Source organism: Oncorhynchus keta, chromosome 36, assembly GCF_023373465.1.
Source record: "Oncorhynchus keta strain PuntledgeMale-10-30-2019 chromosome 36, Oket_V2, whole genome shotgun sequence".
NCBI lineage: Eukaryota > Metazoa > Chordata > Actinopteri > Salmoniformes > Salmonidae > Oncorhynchus > Oncorhynchus keta.
In genome coordinates this window covers 167,873-183,608 of record NC_068456.1, presented here as the reverse complement: position 1 = coordinate 183,608, position 15,736 = coordinate 167,873, and the positions used below count along the sequence as shown (strand labels likewise).

The 15,736-nt window shown below is 42.5% G+C and overlaps 1 protein-coding gene across 1 annotated transcript in view; it reads right to left on the bottom strand.

Moving 5' to 3' along the window:
• LOC118369430 (actin-binding LIM protein 1) overlaps positions 1-15,736 on the bottom strand; it is a 106,224-nt gene that overhangs the window by 61,081 nt on the left and 29,407 nt on the right. The window lies entirely within an intron of this gene.

Below are 15,736 nucleotides of genomic sequence, written 5' to 3'. Positions count from 1 at the left end.
AGAAACATCTCAAGGATGATCAATGGAAACAGGATGCACCTGACCTCAATTTAGAGTCTAATAGCAAAGGTTCTGAAAACGAATGTAAGTAAATAATTATATTTTCTATTTTTAATACATTTGCAAAAATGTCTAAAAACCTGTTTTCGCTTTGTCGTTATGAGGTATTGTGTGTAGATTGATGAGGGGGAAAACAATATTTAATCAATTTTAGAATAAGGCTGTAACGTAACAAAATGTGGGATCTTAGACTTGTGTGTGGCTGCTTGCCCATAAAAACCCATGTCATGTCATGAAGCCCCCAAAGAACAGTTCTGGTGCTGAGGTTGCCTCCAGAGGCAGTTTGGAACTCAGTAGTGAGTGTTGCAACCGAGGACAGACAATTTTTACAAGCTACACACTTCAGCATTCAGCGGTCCAGTACTGTGAGCTTGTGTGGCCTAACACTTCGCGGCTGAGCCGTTGTTGTTCCTCCAGTTCACAATAACAGGACTTACAGTCGACCGGGGCAGCTCCAGCATAGCAGAAATGTGATGAACTGACTTGTTGGAAAGGTGGCATCCTATGACGATGTCACGTTGAAAGTCACTGAGCGGTTCAGTAAGGCCATTCTACTGCCCATATTTGTCTATAGAGATTGTATGGCTGTCTGCTCAATTTTATACACGTCAGCAACAGTTGTGGATGAAATAGCCAAATCCACACATTTGAAGAGGTGTCCACATACTTTTGTATAGTATATGTAATAGTCGACATAGGTTATCCAAGGATACATTTTTTTTTTTAACAAACCCGCTTTAGTAGGACCAATTTTGGTTAGTAAGTCTCGAGATGGGAAGACAACATTTTGGAAAACAGTTTAAAATCTGTGTCCATCAAAGACAGGGGTCAATAGTGAGAACACTGCGTTCCTTATCTTTTTTTAGTAAAAGCATAATCAGTGCTGAATGCACATCTCCCCCACATTGACCCTTTGTGAACGTGTGTTACTCATTTTGATAGCGGATATAATTGCTTCCCACATTGGGTACTTTTCCCACCACTGACACCATGATAGTATTTTCAACTTTTTCCGGGTTCGTTTCGTCACCTTAACGTTGGTGGCAGCACTAATTTGTGTGTGTTATAAAACACTTCATTTGAACAGTGTATAGGTCTAGTTTCCCATTTCACAGGCTAAGCCTAGTCATAGATTTAGACTAGGGTAATCTAGGATTGGCACCTCCATGTTTGCACTTTTAAATATATCCTTTATACCCATTTGTTATTGATGGATTTCATTTAAAAATGCCTCGTGAGCTTAGTTCAGCTTTTGAACCTCGTCAGAACCCTAAATTTGGCTGGATTTACGCCATTGTTTGTAAACAGTGAAATTGTAAACAAAAACTGTATTGCCTCGAAACATGGTTAAAACTATAGTCCTTCCTATAGTCCGAGTATCGCAGTGTTAGCTGTGCCACTAGAGATCCTGGTTCGAGTCCAGGCTCTGTCACAGCCGGCTGCGACCGGAAGACCCATGGGGCGACACACAATTGGACCAGCGTCATCCAGGTTAGGGGAGGGTTTGGCCGACCGGAATGTCCTTGTCCCATTGCGCTCTAGCGACTCCTGTGGCGGGCAGGGCGTACGCAAGCTGACGCGGTCACCAGGTGTACAGTGTTTCCTCTGACACGTTGGTGCAGCTGGCTTCCGGGTTAAGCGGGCAATGTGTCAAGAAGCTGTGCAGCTTGGCTGGGTTGTGTCTCGGAGGACACACGGCTCTTGACCTTCGCCCTCTGCCGAGTCCGTACAGGAGGTGCAGCGATGGGACAAGACTGTAACTACCAACTTGGGAGAAACATTTAAATAAAACTATCGTCCTTGGATCCATAGCCCTGTTTATGCACAGCTGTTTAGGATAACAGTGGCAGGGTGAGCACTTTGTTGTTGTTTGGCCCCTTTTATCAATGTCCAAGAAACATACCCTATAAAATATAATATACAGTAGGTTATACATTAGTAAACTGTAGCTTTGCCCTCCAATGGCTATTGATGCGGGTATATGGGCAGGCAGAGGCTCTGTATCTGTGTTCCCACATGGAGCAGTGTATAAGGACCAACTGCTCAGAAACCATGACAGTGAAAGAACAACACACACACACATTCACACCACTATACTGTATACACATACTGTTCCATTGCGGCAATGCAGCTTATTTTGAAACTGCAGATTATTTCACTTTCAAGAGCATCAACTCAGAAACACACACCCTAGAAATAGCATTCGTGACCTCGTGGGGACAAACAAAATGTCCCCAGTTGGTCAAATTTCTGTTTGTTTACTCTTCTTGTGGAGACTTCTGGTCCCCACAAGAAGAGTTAAACATGTCCACACAAACACACACACACACACACACACACACACACACACACACACACACACACACACACACACACACACACACACACACACACACACACACACACACACACACACACACACACACACACACACACACACACACACACACACACACATACAATTCTGCTCAGATTAAAGTTGTTTTAACATGAACAACATACCTTTTACCAAAACATTCAGTCACACTTTACAGCATGCAGGTTTAATGTACTATGATGCCGTTATAATGCATTGTAACACCAGTCCTAAGTATGTACACCCCCCCCCCACATAGAGGGGCATAACATATTATAACCCTTATTATCAGATATTGTAAAGGTTCATACATGCTTATACCCAGTTAAAAAGTGTTATACCTGAGGATAAAGTACCAGGCATTTTCTCTGTGTAATAAGCCAGGGGACGACCACAACAGATAGTAGTAGTTATAAAAACAGATCGCACTTCCACCCTTCACATTCAATTGTTTCTGACAAGGGAACACCTTCAGAAAACATTCAGCAAACATATTCACTTCACATTTTTCCATTTTAGTCAGACACTCTTATCCATTCATCTTTCCGTCATTGTATGATTTTTTTTGATGTGCAAATGAACTCAAACTTACCGACAATGTCAAATGTGATATAGCGAAGCACCTGAGTGAGTTGGGTCTGCAATTACGCAGGCACTTTCCCGAAACTGATGACACTAACAACTGGATTCGTTATCCCTTTCATGCCCTGCCTCCAGTCCACTTACCGATATCTGAACAACAGAGCCTCATCGACATTGCAACAAGCTGTTCTGTGATAATTTGATTTAATCAGAAGCCACTGCCAGATTTCTGGATTGTGCCCTAGTCCTATAAGAGCTCTTTGCCACTTCCCACGACCCGGGTTGTGACAAAAACTCACACTCATTCTTATGTTTAATAAATGTATCGAATAATATGTGTGTGGCAGGCTTACAATGATGGGGAAAACAACATTTGAGAGTGCGCTGACCCTGGTGCTAGATGGGGGTAAGCAGCTGGAGGTTGAATGTTTGAAGGGGTACGGGACTATAAAAAGTTTGGGAACCACTGTTGTAGAGCATGAACCAGCAGGAGAGAATCACTGCTTTGATGTTTGCAGAGAGCGACAGGGTGTTGTATAGGGTCACACCAAGGTTCTTTGCACTCTGGGAGGGAGACACCGTGGAGTTGTCACCATGATGGAGAGTTCTTTCCCCTTAGTTTTTGATGAAGGAACACTTTCAGAAAACTTTGTCGGATCCATCCCCAAGGCCTGGTCACAAAGCCACTGTAAGCCTTCGTTTCGTTTGATACTGTACACAAGGTTGGTCCAGATCTGAATTGAAAGTGGTGGGGAAGACATTGCAAGAGCACACCCACTCATGGTATAGGGCAGGGGTCCCCAATAATATTCAGCCGTGGGACGGTTTTTCCTTGATCGGATGGTCGGGGGGCGTGAACATAGTTATAAATAACCCTGTACACGGCCTCCCGGGTGGCGCCGTGGTTAAGGGGGCTGTACTGCAGCGCCAGCTAGTGCCAGCTATGCCACCAGAGACTCTGGGTCCGCGACCGGGAGGTTGCGACCGGGAGGTCGTCAGGGTTAGGGAGGGTTTGGCACAGTGCACAAGCGACTCCTGTGGCGGGCCGAGCGCCAGGTTGCCAGGTGCATGGTGTTTCCTCCGACACATTGGTGCGGCTGGCTTCCGGGTTGGATGCGCGCTGTGTTAAGAAGCAGTGCGGCTTGGTTGGGTTGTGTATCGGAGGACACATGACTTTCAACCTTCATCTCTCATGAGCCCTTATGGGAGTTGTATCGATGAGACAAGATAGTAGCGACTAAACATTTGGATACCACGAAATTGGGGAGAAAAAGGGGTCAAATTTAAATAAATAAATAAATAAAATAAATAATAATAATAATTTGTACACCGCAATTTGACCGCAAGAATCCCAAAAATATATAATATTTGACAAAAAAAAGAATAAATTCCAACCTCGATGACATTGGGATCCGATCACATATGCCTCTCTCTTTATGCATGGGAGTACTTGGGAACAGATTTCCTCAATTAAAATAACTTTGAGCTAATTTCCACGTAATTTATTTCATGTCCCAAAATGAAAATGATTTATACAAGAAATTGTTATTATTTATATTTTTGCCCAGAAAGTTTAAGGGGTTGCAAATGAAATCACCTGAGGGAGGAATTTGGCTCACGGGCCGCCTATTGGGGAACCCTGGTTTATAGGATGAGATGGACGGATGGAGGGAGTTAAAAGAGAGAAAAAGAGGGGTGAGAGCAAGAGAGAGAGCAAGAGAGAGAGAGAGAGTAAGGAGGGAGGGAGTCTGTCTCCCTCGTGTGCTCAATGTGATTTTCCACAGAGCTGTGAGTCATTCTTCAATAACAAAGGTCTTAGACCAGAGTGGCAGTGAACTTAGACAGCAGTGGTGAGGGCTCAGTACTCAGCACTCACAATGTGATATGGCGCCTCGGCACTGGTATGTAACTATACAGCAACTTACTGGAACTAAAGAGTTATGAATACTCCAAACCAACTGTAGTTTCTTGCAAGATTTGGTTCTGGGTTCCGAGAATAAACCAACTGTGACAATATTACCTCAGTAATAGGGAATACACAGGGCTAGCCCAGTACGGTGACTGTGCTATCACCATAGCTGTAAGTAAGTAGAACTGTTTATCCCCAGAGAGATCACTTGATCACAGGTCGCCAGGACGTTGGGAGACCCTGTCGAAACCATCCACCGTGGGAGAAAATGTAATACTCAAAACAAGTGCCCGGATCTAGCATTAAGCCCAAAGTCTATGGAGCAGGAGGTCACTGCTTAGACCACTGCACCATCCATCCACAATGAGTTAGCAAGGCCAATCTTAATTAATGGCTAAACTTAACCGTGTTTTTCAGTTTTTACCCTATTCCAAACCTTAATCCTTAATTTACACGATCGGAATTAATGCCTGAATTGAATTAACTCTATCACAAACCTTAATCTTTAACTTGACCAATCAGTATGAATTCCTGAACTGTTAACCAATTGGAATGAATGTTTGAACTTAAACCTAAAGTTGTTTCTGTGTATTTTTTATTTCACCTTTATTTAACTAGACAAGTCAGTTAAGAGCTAATTCTTATTTTTACAATGAAGGTCGTACCCCGGCCAAACCTGGACAACGCTGGGCCAATTGTGCACCCCCCTATGGGACTCCCAATCATGTCCGGATGTGATACAAACCTTAACTCTTAACTTAAGCCAGTCGGAATTAATGTCTTAACCGTAATTGTTTCTGTGTGCCTAAATCGTCTGGATCTCATGCAGTTTACTAGTAGAAAATATACGTTTGTACAAGGATGTCAAAAAACTACGTGAGACTGTGATATCTTCGCTATACCATGCTCTTACCGAGTGATTAATCAGTAACTATGGTCACACAATGTCAGATTCCACCTTCGACTATACTACTGCATTGATGTCTCAGTCTACAGAGGATGAGGATGGAACTGTAATATCTGCTGACAGAGAGATCTATACTGCCTCTGCCTCATCACTGGAAGATCACAGGCAAAACCATGTACACTGGGATACATTCAACAGGGTACAACATTGTGAAATGTTCAGATAGAAATATGTTATGTAGAAAAAGGAGTAGTGTCCACTGTATTTATGACATTTCTGTGTGAAAATTTCCACAACGTTTGTCCTACCGAACATGGCCCTAATCATCACCCAGGCCTCCTCTCACTCACACTTACAGCCCATAGCCTGCATTGCTTTAGGACTGATACAAGGCAACAGACAGACAGGCGTAGCCCCCAAATCCATGGATGTAGGTGTAAAGTTACCAAAAGAGCTTCCCCAGGCTCAGCACACTTCAACGGGTGGTGCTTTCAACCCATCTACTACAACCCCAACCCCCATCTCATTAAAGGAAGCCTCTGCTTAAGCAATAATAAAGATTTCCGATGAAACTGGAGAAGGACAGATTGAATCCCCCATGGACATATTTTCCTGTTACGCATGCACAGGCCTTGCTGGTAAATAACCATAGATTGTGTGTAATTTATGGATGGAGAGGGGAAATAACTGATGAAGCCTCCTCTCTCATCTTCACTCTCAGGCTCAAGCTTTAACTTCCTATTTTCTAGACTACCTAGAACCATTAAAGGGTTCTTCAGCTGTCCTTCAGATAACCCTTTTTCTGGGTCTCCCATTTTCGTCCTAGACTATTCTATCTAAAATGCACAAAACAGTAGTAGTGTTTTGAAAATGGATTGGGAATAAAAAAATCAAAGGAAAAGTTCTAATAGCGTATTTTCACACCACTATTTGTTTTCTGTAAGTCATTTAAGTATGAGACTGAAATGACTGCTTCCTGTGGAGCCGAGCAGAAAAACAGGACCCCTGTGGCGTGTCTGGGACACTCCACTGATAAGATATAGAAGATACAGAACACACAAGCCAGATGCAATGAGTGTCACACACACTACTCTATTTACACACACACACACCAACTCCCCACCAAACCATGCCCCTCCCACACACACACACACACACACACACACACACACACACACACACACCAAACCATGCCCCTCCCACACACACATGTGTATGGCTCTGGGTCTCCCATCCAACCAACCCCTCTGGGATGAGCAGTTCTGGAGTGGCATGGCCTACAACGAATATCAAATTCTAAATATCCCCACTGTGGTAAAAGTGTGTGTGTGTGAGTGCCTGTGTGCGTGCGTGCGTGCGTGCTTGCATGTGTGTGTGCATGTGTGTTTTGGTGAGGGCGTGCGGTACTCTTTATCACACAGACATAATAAGGCATCCTATAACCTCCCTCCTATGAATATGTATGATTTGATTCACAACCCCTACCCCCCGACCAACCGCCAGCCCCTGCACCAGTGTCCCAGACAAAGCACTTCAAACATGGGCACAAATTGGGGGGAACGTATCTCCCTCTACCAGCCCCCCAGCCCTGAATAACTAATCCCTGGGGACCTAACACAGAATAATCATTGTTTCTAAATGGCTGGCTGTCATAGACCAGAGGGTTGTTGTTGTTGGGATGTTCTAACTAACACAGTTACCTGTAATGTATGAACGGAGAAGGACTTTCAATTCACCCGCCCAGCTCTTGGTACATACTGTGTGTGTAGAGACATGTGTATGTACTTTTGTGTATCTGTCAAGTGTGTAATATATAGTGTTTATTTTTATACAGGATTACTGTGTATCTAAGACTCTTTGCCCCCTCTTATCCTTTCCTAAACAATAAAAACCCTATCAAAAAACCCTACCCTATCAAAATAATTGTTACCTCCCTGTGAAAGATAGTACATTTAAATACATTACAGGATCCAAAATCAGGCCCAAATCTAGACTCTATCTTCTCTGTTTAGCATCATGTGTCAAATTTCCTATGACAATCCGATGAGGGGTTCAGTTGTAGCACAGAGCAAATGGCAAAGGGATGTTTGTCACATATAATGAGTATTTCTAAGGTTTGTCATACACAACCTGGATGTCCCCCTCTATTTCCTTCTCTAAACTAATTATATCTCAAGGGGGGTGCAGGTTTCAGAGCTCTGTGTATTGATTTTAGGCCGCAACACTGGTGCTCGCTGTGTCTAACTCACGATCTGCGTCCCAAAGTGGACCATATAGGCCTTGGTCAAAAGTAGTGCACTATGTAGGGAATACGGTGCCATTTGGGATGTATCCACTCCGCTTTACCTCTATAAGTGCTGATCCTTTGCTACAATTGTATTACAGTTTTTCTCAATTGCTAAAAGACTAAAACCCATTGGCTGAACAAGGTTCTCAGTTGCCTGGACTCATTTAGCTAGTTATGCAGTCTGTTGTCAATACCTTAAACTATTTCACATGGAAAAACACAATTTGCAGATCTCACTTAGACTTTTCAGCTAAACTCTAAACACATTCTCATTCTCAAAACACATTCTGCACTCAAATGCACATGTCATCCATACTGGTAAACACAAGTGGCAACAATCAAATACAAATAGAGAAAACATGTCATTGATTGAACACAACCACTCGAAATGGATTTAACCTGTTTCAAATGATGCGACACAACCAATATAAACCAGTTCAGAGAGCAAATAGGTTGTTGAAGGTGGAAAGGAGAAAGTGTGAGAATGGATAGAAGAAACAGTGTGAGAGGACGAGTGCGTATGCGAGGTGGGCGACGAGGAGGAAGAGGAGGACGAAGAGGAAGAGGAAGACAAAGAGTGGAAATATCTGATGAAATACGAGCAACAGTTATAGACCATGTTCTTGTCCATGGACTGACAATGAGGGAAGCAGGACTTAGAGTGCAACCCAATTTGAGACGATTTTCTGTGTCCACCATAGTAAGGACATTCAGAGAAGAGAACAGGTACAGGATACTACTGTATTTTTGTAATTGCAAATTTACTGTACTACACTATATACAGCTGTTTCAATATACATTTGTAAAGTTAATCTCTGTATGTATTGTACTGCATGAATATGTTTTGTAACTGCACAGCTACTTTTTGTAGAATTGCAAGGCTGCCACATGCAGGTGGAAGGACAGCTATATTCACTCGGGAGCAAGAGGCCGTTGTAGTTGGCATGGTCCTTCAAGATAATGCAATACGACTCAGAGAAATCCAAAAACGAGTGATTCAAGACAACACACACTTCCAGGGAATCGACAGTGTGAGCATTTCCACAATTGACTGTGTCCTCCATCGTAACAGGATGCGAATGAAACAAGTATACAGAGTACCTTTTGAGCGCAACTCACCAAGGGGGAAAGAACAGCGAGCTCAGTATGTGCAAGTGTACATTCAGAAACATTACCTGTAATCCAGATTGTCTACAGTACTAACACATACTATGTGAATGACATTACTCTTCAGCACATACAATGTATGTGAATCAGAAGCCTAATTGTACTCTACAGTATAGCACTGTCTCTGTACAACATACAAAATCCTACATACAGTATATTGTATTTCTACTCAGACAATATTTGACTTGGAATCCTTGGACAGACCCCATGAGTTCATCTTTGTCGATGAAGCAGGCTTCAATCTAACAAAGAGGAGACGGAGAGGCCGACACATGATTGGACAGCGGGCCATTGTTGAAGTCCCTGGTCAACGAGGTGGCAATGTCACAATCTGTGCTGCTATCAGCAACCATGGTGTTCTACATTACCATGTTACACTCAGGCCATATAACACCCAGCACCTTCTAAGTTGTATTGCCAATCTAAGATATATTTTATTTGGGCAGCAGGTTCAAGAGCAGCAGGGTCAAGAGCTAAATGAGAATCCCATTCCTACCTATGTGATAGTGTGGGACAATGTCAGTTTCCACCGAGCTGATCAGGTATGGGAATGGTTTAACATCAATGGGCAGTTTATGAACTTGTACCTCCCTCCATACTCGCCTTTCCTGAATCCGATTGAGGAGTTTTTCTCCTCTTGGAGATGAAAAGTGTATGATAGACAACCCTACACCAGAGTAAATCTGCTGCAAGCCATGGATTTAGCCTGTGTTGATATAGGTGAGGAATCATGTCAGGGCTGGATACGGCACACAAGAGGCTTCTTCCCCCGTTGCCTCAGGAGGGACAATATTGCTTGTGATGTCGACGAAGTGCTCTGGCCTGACCCAGCCCAAAGACAAGAAGAAGCACATTGATCACGTTTACTCCTTTGATTTTTGTCCCTTTTAGTATTGTATACTGTAGTACAGTGCATTGTAGGCTGTATACTGTACAATGGACAAATTGTATGGCCCTGAACATTGTGCTTTACATTTATTAACAGTACTGACTGCTCAATAGATTTTGACTGGTTGCAAGTTCATATAAACAAAGAACAAGAATTTCAGTATCACAGAGACAAAGGACGAGTTTGTGAGATGCAGGGTACAGCACTGTAAAAATAAGGGTACAAGGAGGAGGAAGGACAAAAAACTCAATTGCAAAGAGCAAAGCAGAATAGTAATTTCTGATCAATTTTGAACTACTATGATAGAACATGTTTTCGTTCATCAAAAGAAAATGGCGGCAAAATGTGAATTTTTTTTAGATTAAAAATGTACTTCTCCCTGAGAATTGTATGTTTTGAACAATGTGTTTTCTATTTTTCGGTGTATTGTTTGCTGACTGCTTGTGAGTGTATATCATGTTGATCGCTTTGTTTATGATTTGAGAGCAGCGTTTGATTTTGAACACAGGTAAAACTGTTTTGAGGCGAATGTTTCATTTTGCGAGAGGAGTCAAAGGTTATGTAAATAGTGCCTGAAGATGAGGTTTTGTGTTTAATGTTTTCAGGAAATGGAGCAAGGTTTCAGAAATTGTGTTTTAGCAATTGAGAACAACTGTAACAGAGAGGATGTTCTGCTACTCTTTCAGGGAGGAGAGAGAGAGAGAGAGAGAGAGCGAGAGAGCCACGCTTCAAAGAGGAGGCACTACTGCAGTGTCTGCAGTACTCTGCAAAACCTGGGTGAGTCACAAAAATATAAAAGTGATTGTGATGATAAATTAGGGGATTCTGTGTATCGTTGTTTCTGTGGCATGAGGTAGAAATGCTCTTGATGATTATCTGTGTTTACAGGCGGGCTGGAGTCAGCATAGGATTAGACAAAGAGAATGTACAAGTACACACCCAACACACACACTCACACCCAACACACACACACACACACACACACACACACACACACACACACACACACACACACACACACACACACACACACACACACACACACACACACACACACACACACACACACACACACACACACACTGTAATGAGAAACACAACTGAAGCAAATACTAAAGATGTGATGGCGTAAAGAGCACATGTAACTCAAGGTAAGTAGGTCTGTCTCCTCGGGTGTACTTCGCAGACCCTGTAAATTGCCAAGTGCGCCTAGAGTATTATTAGCTTAATAGGGAAATCCACCCACAAGCACAATCTCTCTGAGTGTAGTCATTGTTTAGTTCAGTTTTCCATGTGTCACACATTCAGCTTAGATGCCAAAGCTCAGTGGGTCTCAGATAGGCCATATCATGTGATCTGTCTGTCTGCCTTTCTGCCTGCCTGCCTGTCTGACACACACACAAGCGTGCACACACACACACACACACACACACACACACACACACACACACACACACACACACACACACACACACACACACACACACACACACACACACACACACACACACACACACACACACACACACAGTCACCCTCTACATTTAGACACACACACACACAGATATTTCACACTCGAACCATATTATGGTAGGACATGGACTGATTTCAGTAAGAAAAACCTCACTATGAATGAGGCCACGGCAGACAATAATGGAGTGTACCTTTTAGTCGGTTACCATGGTTATGGCTGCAGACTGAGTATGTGTGCGTGTCTGACTGGGGCGGCTGTGCGCCGTGTGGATCCCTACACTAGTGCTCCACTTTCCCTCTGTACACAAATGTACATTACCTTACCTCAAACTCACCACTGTAACGAGCCATCAAGCCATATTCGTATATTTACATGTAGTGAAACGCAGTCAGTTCCAAATGTCAACGTAATATTTCAGCATAAGGAACTGTATGTTTGCATGTGTGTCTTTATCAGCGGAGCGATACACTGCAGATATCTCCTTGACAGCAAAAAGGGATCTTCTATCCTGTGTGAATTGGTTATGCTTTAGTATGCTCCCTCAAAGAACAATCCTCACAAAAATGTGTTCGCTTGATCACTAATACTGGTCTGCAGCTTACATCAGCATACAGGACAGATCCACAAAAACACACACTGCACATCAGACTGCGGGCAAATCAAAACAAATCTCACAGACACACACACAATTCAGTTACCTTTTTCCTTGACCATGACCATTGGTATTGAGGTAAAACTGACCAGAAAATGAGGGTTGATATGTATAAAATACGTCCAGGCAGATGGTGTATCCTTAGAGTGAAAAAACGAGCTATGCAAGCCAGAGAGTGAGAGATGCAGGAGAAAAGCTCTTCTCCCGAAACCAATACGGCAGCATGGGGTATGCCTCCTGCCAGGCTATTTTCTTCCACTCCCTCTCCTCTCCACCTCCCCTCCCCCTCACACTCCATTTTCCCCACCTCCCCTTGGTCATCCCCTCTGCTGTCAGCCCTCACCTCATTGCAGTGCCTAGGAGATGGCAGCTGCTACCGTGTTACAAACATATCTAGACCCCCGAAACATCCCCCAATATGTTAAATTATACACACACACACACACACACACACACACACACACACACACACACACACACACACACACACACACACACACACACACACACACACACACACACACACACACACACACACACACACACACGCACACAGAGCTGTTATGCACATACAGAAACCCAACGTGTACACAAATACAAAAATACAGACACACACACACACACTCTACTGTGTCTGTTTTCAAGTCCCAGTACCTCTATCGTGCTGCCATACTGTCTCTCAAATAATCTCTTGGCCTGTCTCTTTTTTATCTCTCTTGTTGTGTTCTAAGCTTTACGTAGACAACAATAGTAAAACCACAAGCTATTGATTTCAGTCTCAAACTAGACAACATAGGACTAAGGACTCCTGGGGGAGACATGAGTCTTGTTTGGTTGTCAGCCTATGAAAGACAGCCAACACCCTAACCAGTTGACATAACACACAATTCCCCATGCAGTTGTGCTGTACTTCTAGCGACACCCATGTTCAGATGTGAGATGTTAATTTGATCCACTCTTTTGTTGCTGAAAATGTTCTTGAAGGGTATTCAAGTTTTTAAAAGGCTTCTAAAGTTCGTAATTTCCACTTGGTCATTTCAAACTTGATTTGCCCTAATGAAAAATGTATCAACCCCTACAAAAAAGTCCATTAATTATAATTCACAAAAAATGCACAGTTTCTGTTGTTGCCCCGTTATTTTACTGCTGTAGAAAACTGGCTGAAATTAAGATCCTTCATCTGTATTACTGCTAGGGAACACAAAAGGACTGATGTTTGTCTGAAGGGGGACAGAGACCGACAGCGAAGAGTAATACACAAGAGGTTATAGTCAATGAATAATATATTGTACAAAAACATGATGCATGGAAAAGAATGATGAGAGTTTCTGAGCAGTGAGTATATATATTTTCACATATACAGTAAATCCCTCTTACGTAACCACTCAACAATGTAACAAAGAAATATCAAGCTCTGGGGCTGTATGTATCAAGCATCTCAGAATAGGAGTGCTGATCTACACTGTAACGGAAAACTGTCAATAACATGGTAATTTGGGGTATTATCAACAGTAAAATAGTCTAAAACAGTTTACTTCAGCCTAATGTAAATGATGATGCATTTTGGGAAAATGTTCAAAATCAATAGGGGACAGATTTTATGCTGCGAAAAGTCTTCAACTTTTAATGTATGGCACTGTGTTTCATTACACAGTACTTGCCTTGATACCGTGTTTACATTACAATAGGTGTAATGTAATATGAAATACAGAAATTTACTTGCCACCAAGCTGCCTGTAAATTACTGTCAAATTCACAGTAGCCGCTTTACAGTGTGTACACAGTCCATAAAACCTTATTCATTGGAATCTAAAAGGCAAAACTGATCCTGAATCAGCACTCGTACTTTGAGACGCTTGATCGATACACCCCTTCCAGCCGCAGGTTAATTAAGGTTTAGTGTCATGAATCTTGCCCTGGAGGCAGAATTGTGCAATTTCCACTATTTGGGCCAGCTGCGAAGTCAAAATTGGCTATATTGTGAAAATTCCTGAAAACCAAAATGTGCTTTTTCATCTTCCATTCATGATGAAAAACACTAACCTGAGTCCTGTCCAGATGATTCATTTGTACCCCATCACAATTGTGTTACCCAGTCACAGATTATGCTTTCACACAACCAACAGGAAGTTGATTTGTGGTTCTCAGATTTATTCCCGAAGCCTCACGGAGTGATAAATCTCAGAGATGCCGACGGGTTGAGTCGACAAGTCCGTGAGGCAAAATAATCGTTCACCATGAAACAAGAGTTAGACATTACTTTGAAGAGCAGTGAGGATGAAGGAGATGATCTGGTCCAGATAGTTTTCCTATTATGGTGAAATTATATTTGTCACATGCTTTGTAAACAACAGGTGTAGACTAACAGTGAAATGCTTGCTTATGGGTCCTTTCCCAAAAACGCAGAGTTAAAGTTAAATATTTTTTTAAACTAAATATATATATATAGAAATAGTGACACAAGTAATAAATACACAGTGAATAATGAATAACAATAACGACTAAAAAATAACATGGCTATATACAGGGAGTACCAGTACCGAGTCAATGTGCAGGGGTACAAGGTAATTGAGGTAGCTACAGTGGCTTGCAAAAGTATTCACCCCCCTTGGCATTTTTCCTATTTTGTTGCCTTACAACCTGGAATTAAAAATAGAATTTTGGGGGGTTTGTATCATTTGATTTACACAACATGCCTACCACTTTGAATATGCAACATTGTTTTTATTGGTAGATATACAAGAAATAAGACCAAAAAAAAATAACTTGAGCGTGCATAACTATTCACCCGACAAAGTCAATACTTTGTAGAGCCACCTTTTTCAGCAATTACAGCTGCAAGTCTCTTGGGGTATGTCACTATAAGCTTGGCACATCGCGCCACTGGGATCTTTGCCCATTATTCAAGGCAAAACTGCTCCAGCTCCTTCAAGTTGGATGGGTTCCGCTGGTGTACAACAATCTTTAAGTCATACCACAGATTCTCAATTGAATTGAGGCTTTGATTAGGCCATTCCAAGACATTTAAATGTTTCCCCTTACACCACTCAAGTGTTACTTTATCAGTATGCTTAGGTTCATGGTCCTGTTGGAAGGTGAACCTCTGTCCTAGTCTCAAATCTCTGGAAGACTAAAACAGGTTTCCCTCAAGAATTTCCCTGTATTTAGCGCCATCCATCATTCCTTCAATTCTGACCAGTTTCCCAGTCCCTGCCGATGAAAAACATCCTCAGAGCATGATGGTGCCACCCCCATGCTTCACTATGGGGATAGGGTTCTCGGGGTGACGAGGGTGTTGGGATTGCGACCAGACATGGCGTTTTTCTTTATGGCCAAAAAGCTACATTTTAGTCTCATCTGACAAGGATAGCTTCTTCCATGTGTTTGGGGAGTCTCCCACTTGCCTTTTGGTGAACACCAAGTGTTCGCTTGTTTTTTTCTTTTCTGGACACT